The sequence below is a fragment of the Contarinia nasturtii genome, unplaced genomic scaffold, assembly GCF_009176525.2.
Source record: "Contarinia nasturtii isolate CC-2019 unplaced genomic scaffold, AAFC_CNas_1.1 Cnas_scaffold_350, whole genome shotgun sequence".
Lineage (NCBI taxonomy): Eukaryota > Metazoa > Arthropoda > Insecta > Diptera > Cecidomyiidae > Contarinia > Contarinia nasturtii.
The window spans coordinates 3452377-3465206 of record NW_022197705.1 but is presented as its reverse complement, the minus strand read 5'-3'; positions in this window follow the sequence as shown (position 1 = coordinate 3465206).

Below are 12830 nucleotides of genomic sequence, written 5' to 3'. Positions count from 1 at the left end.
CGTCACTTGAAATTGGCAAAACGCATAAACTTTGAAAATAACAGACATTGAGCAATGTGTCGTTGTCGTTGATGTTCCAACGATACGAGAGAGAAAAACCGCACCCCAACTCATCTTTGTGCAAGACGATGAAAGGAACACTTTGCAGATGAAACACACAAGCTGTGAATATTGTAAAGCTTCGAAAGGAAGAGAGAGTGAGCGAACAAACGAATAACGAGTATGGCACAGAGCCATCCCAAAATGAGGAAAAAAAATACACGCTCTCAATACAAACACGGAATTAACAGTAGCAGCAGTGGCAAAGCGAACATTTTCGCGCGACACAAATACGACGAAGAGCGATAGGAAAAGGTTCGTTGTACCATTGTATGTTCTATAGTAGTTGTATTTTATGGTGAAAAGCATATCCAAGCATCAGTTCAGTTCAAATATTTACCCGTGTGGATCCGCGCTCGTATCAACACAGTCACCATGAGAGCATTGGAGTGAGTGAAACAGACCGAACGAAATTCGGAACGAACAAGAGCTAGTTATTTAAAACATGTTCAACATTTGGTGGTTGCGTTTTGTACTCTTCGCCAACTTCAAGGAAATGTGTGTTGGATGTACATAATTTCGCGTTTGATCGTGTTAAGCATCGGCCTTCATCGCGTGTTCATTCCCATTCTCATTTTCTCTATCTCTTTTACACATTGTCGTCGTCGTTGTCACGCGCGCGACACACACAACATTTGGTCTATGGAAAAACGGAAATTTTCTCATCAGCATCAAACACGTTAATTCAATACCCAAAACACCAGCACATAAAATAGATACAAAACATTCGATTCGCACAGTGTTGAGTGGCATTGTAGACGCTCATTCAATTTCGCGATGGTGTTGATTCTCATTTTGAAAAAAAGTGTTGAAAATGTTGCATTTAATAACAATCAATAATCGGTAATAATGATGTTGCGGTATTGTGATAGTCAAAGACCGAGAGAAAGAGAAAAGAGTAACAACAAGTGCAGAGACATGATGTGAGCAAATATTTATGAGACCGAAATTATTATTATTGCAAACAAAAGGAAATTGTGATTTTCCCTGATTTTCTCGTATTCAATGTAATGTCTTGATCGATTTGTGTTTGTTTTATGCTACAACCGCTACAATAGTAGCGGGGCTTTTCATTTATTATAGCCAATGTAAGATACAGACAAAAAAGACTACGGCTTATAATAGTTAATTAATTAATGCCCATTATTTATTATGTTTCATTTGTTTGTTTCGGTTTCATTAAGGCTCATTTCGCGCGTCGGGTACAACCACCATCCAAAATGACATAGACCAACGAAGACACAACCAGTCACATACATACAATTCGATTTGCAAGATTTGTACGCTTTATTTTCCGTTAAAGTTAAATAGAATAGAATGATTCTAATTAATTATTATTCATTTGCCATGGATTACATGTTTGTTATCAATCTTGAGTCGTGCTAGCTTAATTAGCGTTATTAATTTTCAAATCTCAGACATTGAATCAAATGGTATGCAGGCGCGCGTATTTTATTTTCAGTTAAATCTTAATTTTATATCATTATTTTTACGGCCAAAGTGAAACACAACCAAGCAGAAAAAGTCGAGAAAAAAAATCAAGCATAATCACCGTAACTTTCGAAATGATTTAAAGTTGATTGAAAGTTTTTGTTTTGTTTGGTTGTGCTTATGACTTGATGCGATAGTTTTTGATTGGTCAACATTTGGTAATTTAACTTTAGTCCAAAGCGATAAAGATAAAACCTCAACGATAGCATCGAAACCACGTCATAAATTATGCAAACGCACAATACACGCCATCCAATTGAAAATGGATATAAATGAAATTGATTGAGTGCAAAACTTTGCACTTGTACCATTTCGAACATGATGGTGCATTGAGTATAGCGCACAATATTCGATTCGTTGTTGTTATCTGTTCTCGAAAAATTCCCTTGAGTATATTTTACAAGAGTGAATGATGCTATCCGGATTTGCACGTTCATCATTTGTCGCATCGAATTGATAATTTCTAAATATTTTATGCTATTTTATTTTTTATTTCTTTTTTGTTTTCAACATTAAATTGAATGCTTTTCACAACAAAATAAATAGAATTTTGTTTACCGACTTTTTACCATGATCGCACCAATTTATCGCCATCATTAATAATAATATGCAAATTACTTTTCAACAGCTTTGTTTCAGTGGATTTTACAATAGACGAACACGTTGAATGGCGTTGGGATGCATGACCTACCCGACATGGTTACGTGTATTTTGGGATGAAATCGATTTGTGTTTTATACGGTTATCGTCAAAAACTACCCCGATGAACTACCCTGTAGTTCCGGGCTTTTGTTGTTTTTGATTTCCTATCAGAAGCTCGTCTCTACAGGTATCTCACAGGGTAGAAGAATTCACCGATGGTCTCACTTCTGCAAACGTTATAAACTATTTCGAAAATTTATTGATTGTTTCCGTTTCGATTGCACTCTTATTTTCAGCTATAAAAAAGTTTTTTCTCTCTCTCCCTCCTTTTTCTACTTTAGTTATACAATCTTCGGACTTTTACCATGTAAATAAATATTCCAAATTTGTCAAAAGTTATTTTAAATGTATTATTAAAAGAAAATTCAAATTCACAAAACGAATAAATCAAAGTTTTACCACATTGTTCATGTGTCGTTTCACTTAGTTCAATTTGAATTGTAGACGATTTAAAACGAAGGTTTGAAAATGTTTGCCTCTAAAATAATTAATGACTGTCAAATTAAGAGCGTCATTTTGCAAGTGCTCAACTGACACTTGTCATTGGGGTTAAATTGTAATCACTCAATAAAATTGGATTTACATGAAAAATATGGTGTCACTTATCTTAAAATTAGCCAAAAGCTATTATATCCAACCCGGATTGTTATTCTCTGTCTGGCTTTTTTGACCGCATAAAATGTTAAATGCGTTGAACTGTATCGATCTGTGCATTTTGATCCATCATCATAAAAAATTTATCTTTATATTTAAGAAACGAGTTCATTTTACCGCTAAAAGATAGTACGGGTTTCAAGCGCTTCTTTTTCCACAACCAGATTGTAATTCAATAGCAATGTTTAGATAGTGAAAAAGACGTAAAATACGTGTTTAAAATATGTAATGGGATGTTTTTCACGAATATTTAAAAGAAAAGTCGCTTATGTTCTAAATAGTGGGGTTCCTTACTTGGCTATTACCTAGTTGGTATCCTGTGGCAAAATATGTGTCTTTGCTACAGCAAAACTGACATGTAGATGGCATTCATGTCACCGAGTGTGAAATATTTATCAAGTTATCAAAATGTATTATAACTTAAAATGTTTTATTTGTTAATCGAAATGATTGCTAATGGATTTTACTGGTGCAGACATAACTGTACACAAAATAAAATGTGTTTTGCATTGATGGAAAAAGTTAATTAAACTAAAATTAATCGTAATGAAATTGTTGATTTTCGCAACTGCAAGCTGTGACAACTGCATGTGGTTGAGATGTTTTTTTTGTCACGCTGTTCGTGCTTTAAATGAATCGGGTCAGTTGAATGCATTTAAAATGAGGGAAAAATGGAATACGTGAGACTCGCGCACAGTGGCTTGTTAGTTTTTTTTTTTGTTTCTTGATGCAATGCATTTGATGTTGATTCAATTTTTCTTGCAAAATTGCAATTTGGATTTCATTAAACGCGTTTTTTTTTTCATTCCATTCACTCGCTTTCAGGGTGAAAAAATAAATAAATTCAGCGTAGCTAAGGAATTACTTGGAAAAAAAATACACGAAGAAGCTTCCTTTGATGAATAAAAAAAGACGAAATGAAAAAAGGGAGAAGAAACAACAACAACGAAGAATTGACAACAAGAATGGTTAAAAAAAGACAGCAGAAGAATAACGACGTATAACAAACAAACGAAAGACTGAGAAGCAAAGCTAGTGTAAAGCAGTTAGAGTGAACAGAGATAGAGAGAGAGAGACAGAAAGAGAGGGAGAGAGAGAAATCACAAATACACAGCATTAAGCCGCTACGCGCGCTGATATTGGTTCTTTACAAGTCATTTTGATTAATGATACATCACCGGCTGGAAGTTTCACATCGCTGAAATTATAACATGGGGTTCGTATCTTAACAAACAGCACCGTACACATCGCAGCTATTTCATATGTTTGAGAAAAAGAAAATCCAAGAACAACAATGTGTTTGTGAACACAACGGGCAACAAAGGAAGAAATACTTTGAACGTGCAGAGAGAAAGAGAGAAAATAAACGAAGAAAGAACGAAATTTTTTCTCTTTGATATGCATGCATTGAAGAAGTGTACGTCTTGACGTCAGTCAACAGACATATGCGTGTGTATTTAAGCAGTGAGGATAAAAGAGAGTTTTGACTCTCTCACTCTCTCTCTCCTTGCCCGTCAAAATGCGCGCATCGTAAGTTTACATCGAATGATGTACTTTAGTTTGCGATTTGTTTGCACAATTTATTGCATTCAATGCGATGATCAAAGCCACCATTTTCTTTTCGTTCGATGGCACCCCATTCAAACTCTGAACATGACATGCGACGTGAAAATAGTTTTTTTTTTAATCTCTCCCTACGTACAAGCCCACTATTGAAGTACTGTAAAAGAAGAATCATTTTCAAACTTATTTTATGTCATACGTTGAAATGTCAGGGGAATATAAAAACCAAATCAAAGAAAACGGTCCAATTAAACCAACGACATTCCAAATGAAGATGTCCAAAAATATTTTGATTAATTTATATTCGGGCTAATTAGGAATGAATTTTCACTTTTAAATCAAAAGTTTTTTTGCGACGACAAAACATTGATCCGATTTGTTCTGGATACTGTCGATCGTAAAGAAATGTGTGCCGTTGAATGTCGGCATTTGGTTGTTCTGTGCACTGTTGCTGCTGTGCACTCGTACGTCGAATCGATTCCGCCAGAAGGAAAAAATCCTGGTTGTTTACATTGAGAGTCAAGGAGTAAATTGCAAGTCATTGAAAATTAGTTTGTTCAGTGCATATTCACGCAGCATGGATCGGAATCCTGACAAATTTTCTTGTTTCGAAACAATTTTATTCACAAATCATGTTGTGTTGTTTTCTCAAGTGAATACAATTGGTTTTTTTTTTTTTGAAATGAACCGACAATGGAATGTTGTACACCTTAGCCAAATATGTGTATACTTTCAAAAAATTTACCACCATAAAAAGGATCTGTTTAGCCAAAAATAAGTTTTTTTTTATCTCAGCGAAATTTGTTGCTGAAACAGCTTGATTTTACGAATCAACCTTTTAAAAATACAAATTTTCATCGTCATTCGTTGAGAAAAGCAAAGATAGAAAGAAGATCTAATTCTCGGAAATTAAAACAAACTTTGGCCTGATTTGATACATTCCATTTTCAGATTGTTTAACATTTGGTGTTTTTTCTTTCATTTCTCTCTTTTCGATTCCGTCAAAAAATGACGAGGGTTGATGTTACACACATACATTTTCAATATGAAAACCAGGACTGTGTGTTGCGTATGAAAACCATGTTTTTTTTATCTGCTGAACGCCAAAATGGAATTTATGAATAATAATTTGAATCAAACGTTATGAAATAGATAAAAATAAAACTCCAACGAAACAGGCATGCTGACGTTCTTATTTTGGCATTCGTTCCTTTTTATTCCGTTTTTTTCAACATTCTCTGTCGTGTTCATGTGCTCTTTGCTTCGACCCTCTTATTTGCCTTTTGTTATTGTTACGATCATGTCTGCCATGCAAAATGCACGTCGTTGCTCTTGCTTTGGGGGAGGGGCATTTTTAAATGGCCGACTATGCTCTAATAACACAACATATTGCGCCATGATTCTTCGGTTGCTTATTTTTAATTATTTTTTAACGAAGTAAATAATGCGTGCAGCTTGTGATAAGATAATCGGCGTGAAAAAGACAAACGCGTATACAAGACACACATATGCATCGCAAACATCGTCGAAAATATACACATCAAACCGTCATCGTTTGTTTTGTTAATCGTCGAATGCTTGAGCGCATTTTGAAAATGCTAAAAATTCAATTGCATACTCGGTAAGTGAAAATGCTGCTCATTAGAACTAATTTATAAGCCTCTATTTGTGTGAACATTCCACATTCAGACAATGCCAACAAATGCTGCGGGTTGAAAATGCGTGATCACAGACTATGCTACTCATTGAATGCCATCGATTGGGTGTCGGTTGCGACAATAAAAGAAAGAAGGATTGAATTCTGATTTTTTCCCACTCCATCCTGTGCGTTAATCAATGTTTTCGAAGATTTTTCGATAATTTTTTTTATCGAAAATCAACAATAGAACTAAACTTTTATAAACGAAAAAGAAAAATCCAACTCGATACACCGAATCACACACACACACACACATTGCGTACAAAAGCGAAATCAAATAATAGAAAGAAAGAGAAAAAAAAATACCGAATACATCAAAAACACTGTGTTAAAGCTGTATAAGCGCATAGAACGAGTGACATATCATTTATAACTGTCAGCAGCGTTAATATACACTGAAGTTGAGTTGAGTTGAAAACCAAATCCAATATAATATGACATACTTTATATTATTATATATTTTTTTCCTCTTTTTCGTTGTTGTTGTATTTTTTTGTTCATCTCTGGATTTTTTTTTACACGGGATTTATGTTTGAAAAGTTTTACACAGTTGAAGAGTGTAATATGTTTGTGACTGTCGCATGTTGTTGTGTCAGCGAAACATTTATTGTACGCCTGTCTTGCCATTTTCATTCTTTTGTCCACGAACGACGACGAAAAAAACAAATCCTATCCCGAAAATGCTGACGTTGTAAATCGAATATACAGTGAGTTTCTTATAGGCAAGTATATTCCCATATTTCTCCGATAGGCTTTGACACCACATCAAAAACATGTGAATATAACAATTTGTACAGTTGAAGTAAATGTGTCACACGTTTGATTTAGATGTAAAAAAGTGTGGATGAAATTCGAATTCGGTGTGAGGCTTTTTCGAATCAACACTTCAAACACAAACTTTCTTGCAAATACCTAATAAAAAATGTATTTTTTGCTTTTCTTTTCGTCATTCTTGTCAATGGCCATAAAGTTGGCAAAAGAAGGTCTTTTGTCTTTTTTTCATGGTTTTATGGTGGCACACAGAGGCGTCAAAGTAAATTGGTCGGCTACCAGGCTTTGTTTGTTGGTCTCCTTGACTCTTCACATTTATGACCATTTCAGCAAACGATATGAATATTTATAAAATATGAACGTAAAGTGGCTTGTGTCTTGTGACGAGACTCTTGATTGGTGCATACCGAACAAAGTTGTGCGCAATGCGCATATTCATTCAACCAAAACAGATTCTTATTGATTACTCCTTGGAGACAACGCATTGTTCATCGTAGCTGCCACCGGTCTTAGACATAAAACAACCGATGTTAAATCCTTAGAGAACGAACCGATTCTTTTTCTAGTTATTTTCTATTTACTCATATATTCTGACAGCAAAACAATACCATCACAAAAGTCGAATTTTCTAGTTTACTCTTTTCGAAATTTATTAAAAGTTAATAATAATTTGAAATCCGCAATGATTGAATCTCAAGAAGATGAGCAAAATATTGGTCTCCAGAGATCGATTTCGGATTAATTTTATATTTATTTACATTCAATAAACCACAATGTTTTGGTGCGACAAAGGTATTTCAATCGATTATTTGGACAAAATCGATTTCCTATTCGAAAAGAATGAAAAAAAACTGAATAAATTGTTTATGGAAATCCATCATTTCAAATCAAAGCAAAGATATTAAGAAATTAAGAGAAAAAAACTTGTTAGTCTACCAAAGAAAAAAACGGTAATGCCAAATTTAAAAAATATATTCATTGGTCGTTACGGTCATCAAACTTGTAATTTATTCAATGAAATTTCAGACAGCTGACAACGCATAAACTCTGGCTCAAAAGCCGAATCAATAGCGGAAAAAAGAAGAAAAACGAATGTTTTCATTATAATATAAAATACAAGAATAAAAGAAGTTCATCGTTCACACATAGACACATACACACACGAATAATGAATATGATATCGTATTCTGTTCATTAAGAACGGATTGAAGCAAAAAAAGTGCCAGAAAACTATCATCAAAACACTATTAATCATTTAACGAGACACGACTACGAAAACAATAATACACGCCAAAATATTGAATACGTGTGTACGAAAAAAAAAAAAACATTTTCAAGACGAAAATATGGATATTTGACATAAATGAATATTTAAAAAAAGGGAACAACATCGTTTACTGATTGTGGTCAATCAGTATTTGGAAGTGAAACACTTCGGACCGATTCCAATTTGTTCCAATCCGTCAAAACATTCGGAATATGAATTAAAAGGCGAAAAGAGTAAAATGAAGCGAAACAGTAGACATGATTTTGTTGTTGTTTTCGTCTTTGTTCGAACGACCAACGAAGGAGATGATGTAGAAGCAGTATGTGTTTTTATATGGCCAACTTATAAAAATATGTTTTCATAAATAATGAGCAATAATATTGAGTTATTAAAAAGTGATAAATCATTTTTTGTACTGTTATTCACTTACAACAACTACAAATTAGAATGCAATGATTAACAATACGCCTTAGCAGCTACTTCTTGTAATATGATAATCTTTTTTCTTTTATTTTTCAATCTGAAATGTGCGTAAAATCACTTTTTTCACATTCCTACCATTTGGAATAGATTAGATTTAACGGGATCTTTAGTTTCATTCAGGATATACACGATTGCGGAAAACAATGGCTATTTTTAATAGTTAAATCCATCAAGTAGACCATACAGCGTGTAACTTTAATTAATTCATTTTAGTTTTGAATAGAGTTTATATTTTTCAGTTGTGATGCACTCAGCCGCTACTTTTAATTGGATGTCAACATTTTTACCACTCTTCCATGGTCATAAAATAATTCCAAGCATTATGTTTACCGCGCACATAATTTGTTGTAAAAAATCCATTGAAAAGAAAAGGAATCCTCCGGTAATATAAAGGTAATTTTTTGTTTTTAAATTTGAAGCTAGGAACGCGGGTTGATAGACGCGTTATAGCTTCCTAGTAGAAACAAAATTGTAAAGGTAAAATGCTTGCGCTCCGGAAATTAAACAAAGTATATATACTAAGCGAAATAAACGTGTTTGCCATAAGGAAGCGGAAGACGGTGGGTTTATAAAACTTGATCCAGTGTGAATAACTGTCGACTGCAGAAAGATCATTATTCATAATAATGCGCTACGTGTTAATAATATTTGTTTTAATACTTTGTGATAAAATTGCGTAAAAGGAAAATATTTTTTTTCATTTTTAATGTTGATATGTGTAAAAAAGAATTATGTTTTCATCCTTATTTGGAATTAACGGCACAGAACTCTTGCGATACGATGGACTTCATTTCGGAAAATTGAACAATTGAAGTAAGTCTCAAAAATAAAAACATTGAAAATGGTCATTGTGAAAATCAATTTCTCATAAGTTAGTTTAACTGTTATCATAACAAGCTGCAGTACGCGCGAGTGACGAAATCACCCAAGTGTGGTAAAATTTCTACTCTCTCTCTCTATACATATATATAGTATATTTCGTTGTAGTTGATATCTTAAATAACGATATGATGATTTTTCAGATCCATACCTTTCCAACGATATCTTAAACGTCGAAAACGAGCAATTCTCCTTCGTGGCCAGTAATTTTTTGACCTTTTTTCTACGGTCACCGAACGGCTTTCATTAGGCAGTGCCAGGCACACCCCGAATATTTGTATATCGCTTGAAAGGTCTTAAAGTGAACTATATCAAATGATTTCAAAAATAATTTCAAACTTTCAAGTTTGAAGTGGCTCAATTGGCTAAAAACCAAAAGTGACAGTACAGCCGGAGACATTTGAGCATTTTTCTCGAAAACGGCTCTATAGTTTCTTCTAAAAGTCAAAGCTATAATATAGGAGTATAGCCCATATCTCGCAAATTTCTTCTTTTCAAAATATGGCCTTTGATTCAAACATCACACCCATGACTATTTTTCCTACGGTTCCTGTGATGCCTCGACTGAACATACACAATGCATAAACATATCGTTGGAAAAGTCTTGAAGTAAGCTATCAAATGGTGCAATGAAAATTTAAAATATCAAGTCAGAGTGGCCAAAGCGGCCAAAAATACATATAAATAATGTTTCGGCAGGCAAACACAATGTGTTCAATTTTTTTTTTGAAAGTATAGAAAAATTATCTACCAACTATAAATTGATATTAGAAATTTTATGTTTCGAATTTCGGTTTCGTCACTCGTTTTTCATCTCTCTATAGAGGTTGTTTTTCTTTGATTTAACATTTCCCCCACATAAAATGCAGAAAATGTATCAGAGTTTGAATGTAACAATTAATGCGGGGACATCATCTGAATTTCGTTTGAAACGCATTTCACAGGCATTGACGAAAACACAAAGAGAGAGTGAAGAGAAATGCATACAACACTCAGTTCGAAAAACACATGATACAAACTAAAAAATTACACAGAGTGAGCACATAACAACGACGCCGTTCTCGTAAAATAAGAGATTTGCAGTTGAGACCGAGGAGTACAATACAACAACTGAGTTTGATTAATGATTTTCGTTTTGCTATAAGACACACATCTACACAAAAGATCTGAAAAGTATTTAACTTAGATTCTTTGAGCATTCAGCCGATGCTTTTTTTTATACGTACATATATGAACGCTTTCTTTTTTTGTAATCGACGCATTTTTTCCTTTTTTTCTTCTATTATCATACGGTTCGTTTTTTTTTGAGAAGCGCAAAAAGAATTCATTTTCTAAAATGTCCGAAAAATACATTCAATTTTTGCCTGGGCTCAGCTAAGAATTTCGCTCGCATTTGTATTGAGCGACACATTTATTGAAAATTCAGTAGTAAAATCACAACCTGAATTTACTCATTAAAACCTTATATGAAAAACGGTGATTTCGCACACAAAAAATTGGTCTACATTCGCACATAAACTTATTCATGTTTGTGGTATTTTATGAATCAAAGTTTTTAATAAAATGAAAAAACCACAAAATTTGAATTTCTGTTGAGTCACTATTGTGTTCAAAGACGAAACAGAAAGTAGCATTAACCATGAATACTGTTTGAATTATTATTCAATTATGAAGGAAGAAAGTACTGGCTGCTAAAGTGAGAATGAAAAAAATCATAATCACTGCAACAGGCTGATATTGTGGCTGTTTTTTGTCAGTTGATCGTCGTTGTGTGGCATTGAAAATGCAATAAAATGGATGTATAGTAAATTAATATTCTATGTGAAGTGAACAATAAACGAAATAATGATGTATGTAATCATTCGTTCTGTTGGGAAACCGCTGATGAAGTGCATTTGAAAACTAGATTTTTCAATTAAGCCCAATAAAGTCTGTCTGGCGAACAAAAGTCACTCCCATAGTTTCAATAGCGTAGACTCTTTAGAATCGAAACGACTATTGTGCGTTGCGTTATTTAACACAATCTCAAGACAAGATAAAGAAAAACACAGTAATAATTACACTGTGAGCGGAAAATGTTGATCTGCACGAAATATGGAAGCGAATGAGTGAATTTGACGTGTAAATTATGTTCCATTGATTTTTTGAGGTTGTGCGACTTTCTCATCAATTTCAATCATTAACAATCGGTTGACCACTTTTCACGAAATGCTCAAGCACGCGAATGCTAAACTGTTGCTGACACATAACGACGCTTAGGTTAGAACCATCAAAAATTCACTTCAATGAGAGAAAGAAAAAAAAGGTAAAATCTGTTTAATTTGTTACGGAATGTAATTGAAGTCATCATCATCATCATTTGAAGTTTGAATGTCTATAATCTCATGGTTTACCGAGCGCGTAAAACTTCCAATGGCGTGCGTAATCAAATAAACGCAAACGAGTAAATTATGGTTAGAGCAAATGTGAATGTCATTGCATGGAAAATCATCGGCCATTTATAAATTATTCATTTCGATAAAAAGCATTTTTTTTTCATATATTTGTACAAAACGGAACGATTATTATTGTTGGCACCATGATTACATTACAGTTTACTAAAGTCGCTTATTAAACTATTAATGCTCAATTAAGACATTTATCCTCTTGCATCGAAAATAAACACGCGATAAGAATTTGTTTGCTAAGATTAATTTCATTCGAAACTCCAAATAAACTGACACAGTTCTCATTTGAGTGCACTGTGAATTCAAGATCAACGTTTTCCACATCGCACGACACCGATTTTAATTGAAATTGTTCATTTTAAATATATAAGACTCGGGAAAATATGGCCACACATAATAATAAGAAGATAACAAATCTTATACGTTTTTCCAGGATAACCAACGATCAAGCGACTAAATGAACGAGCGCATACTCTTCAGTTACGTGACGAATGATTGATGATTTTGAATCATATGCGCCCGATTTCTGAACACCAAGAATACACATACACATGAATACATATCGTCAGCTTTCAAACACCTTTACATAATTAGATTTACTACGTGGATACTTTATCCAGCCATGACTATCAATCAATTATGCGTTGCATTTATTTACTCTCTGCTCTCGTGTTGTCACTTGATTTCGATGATTTCAAATAAAAGGCATCAAATCATTGCCGTGCATTTATGGGCCACCGAGACAGTCGGAGATTATCACATCCGAATTGCATAA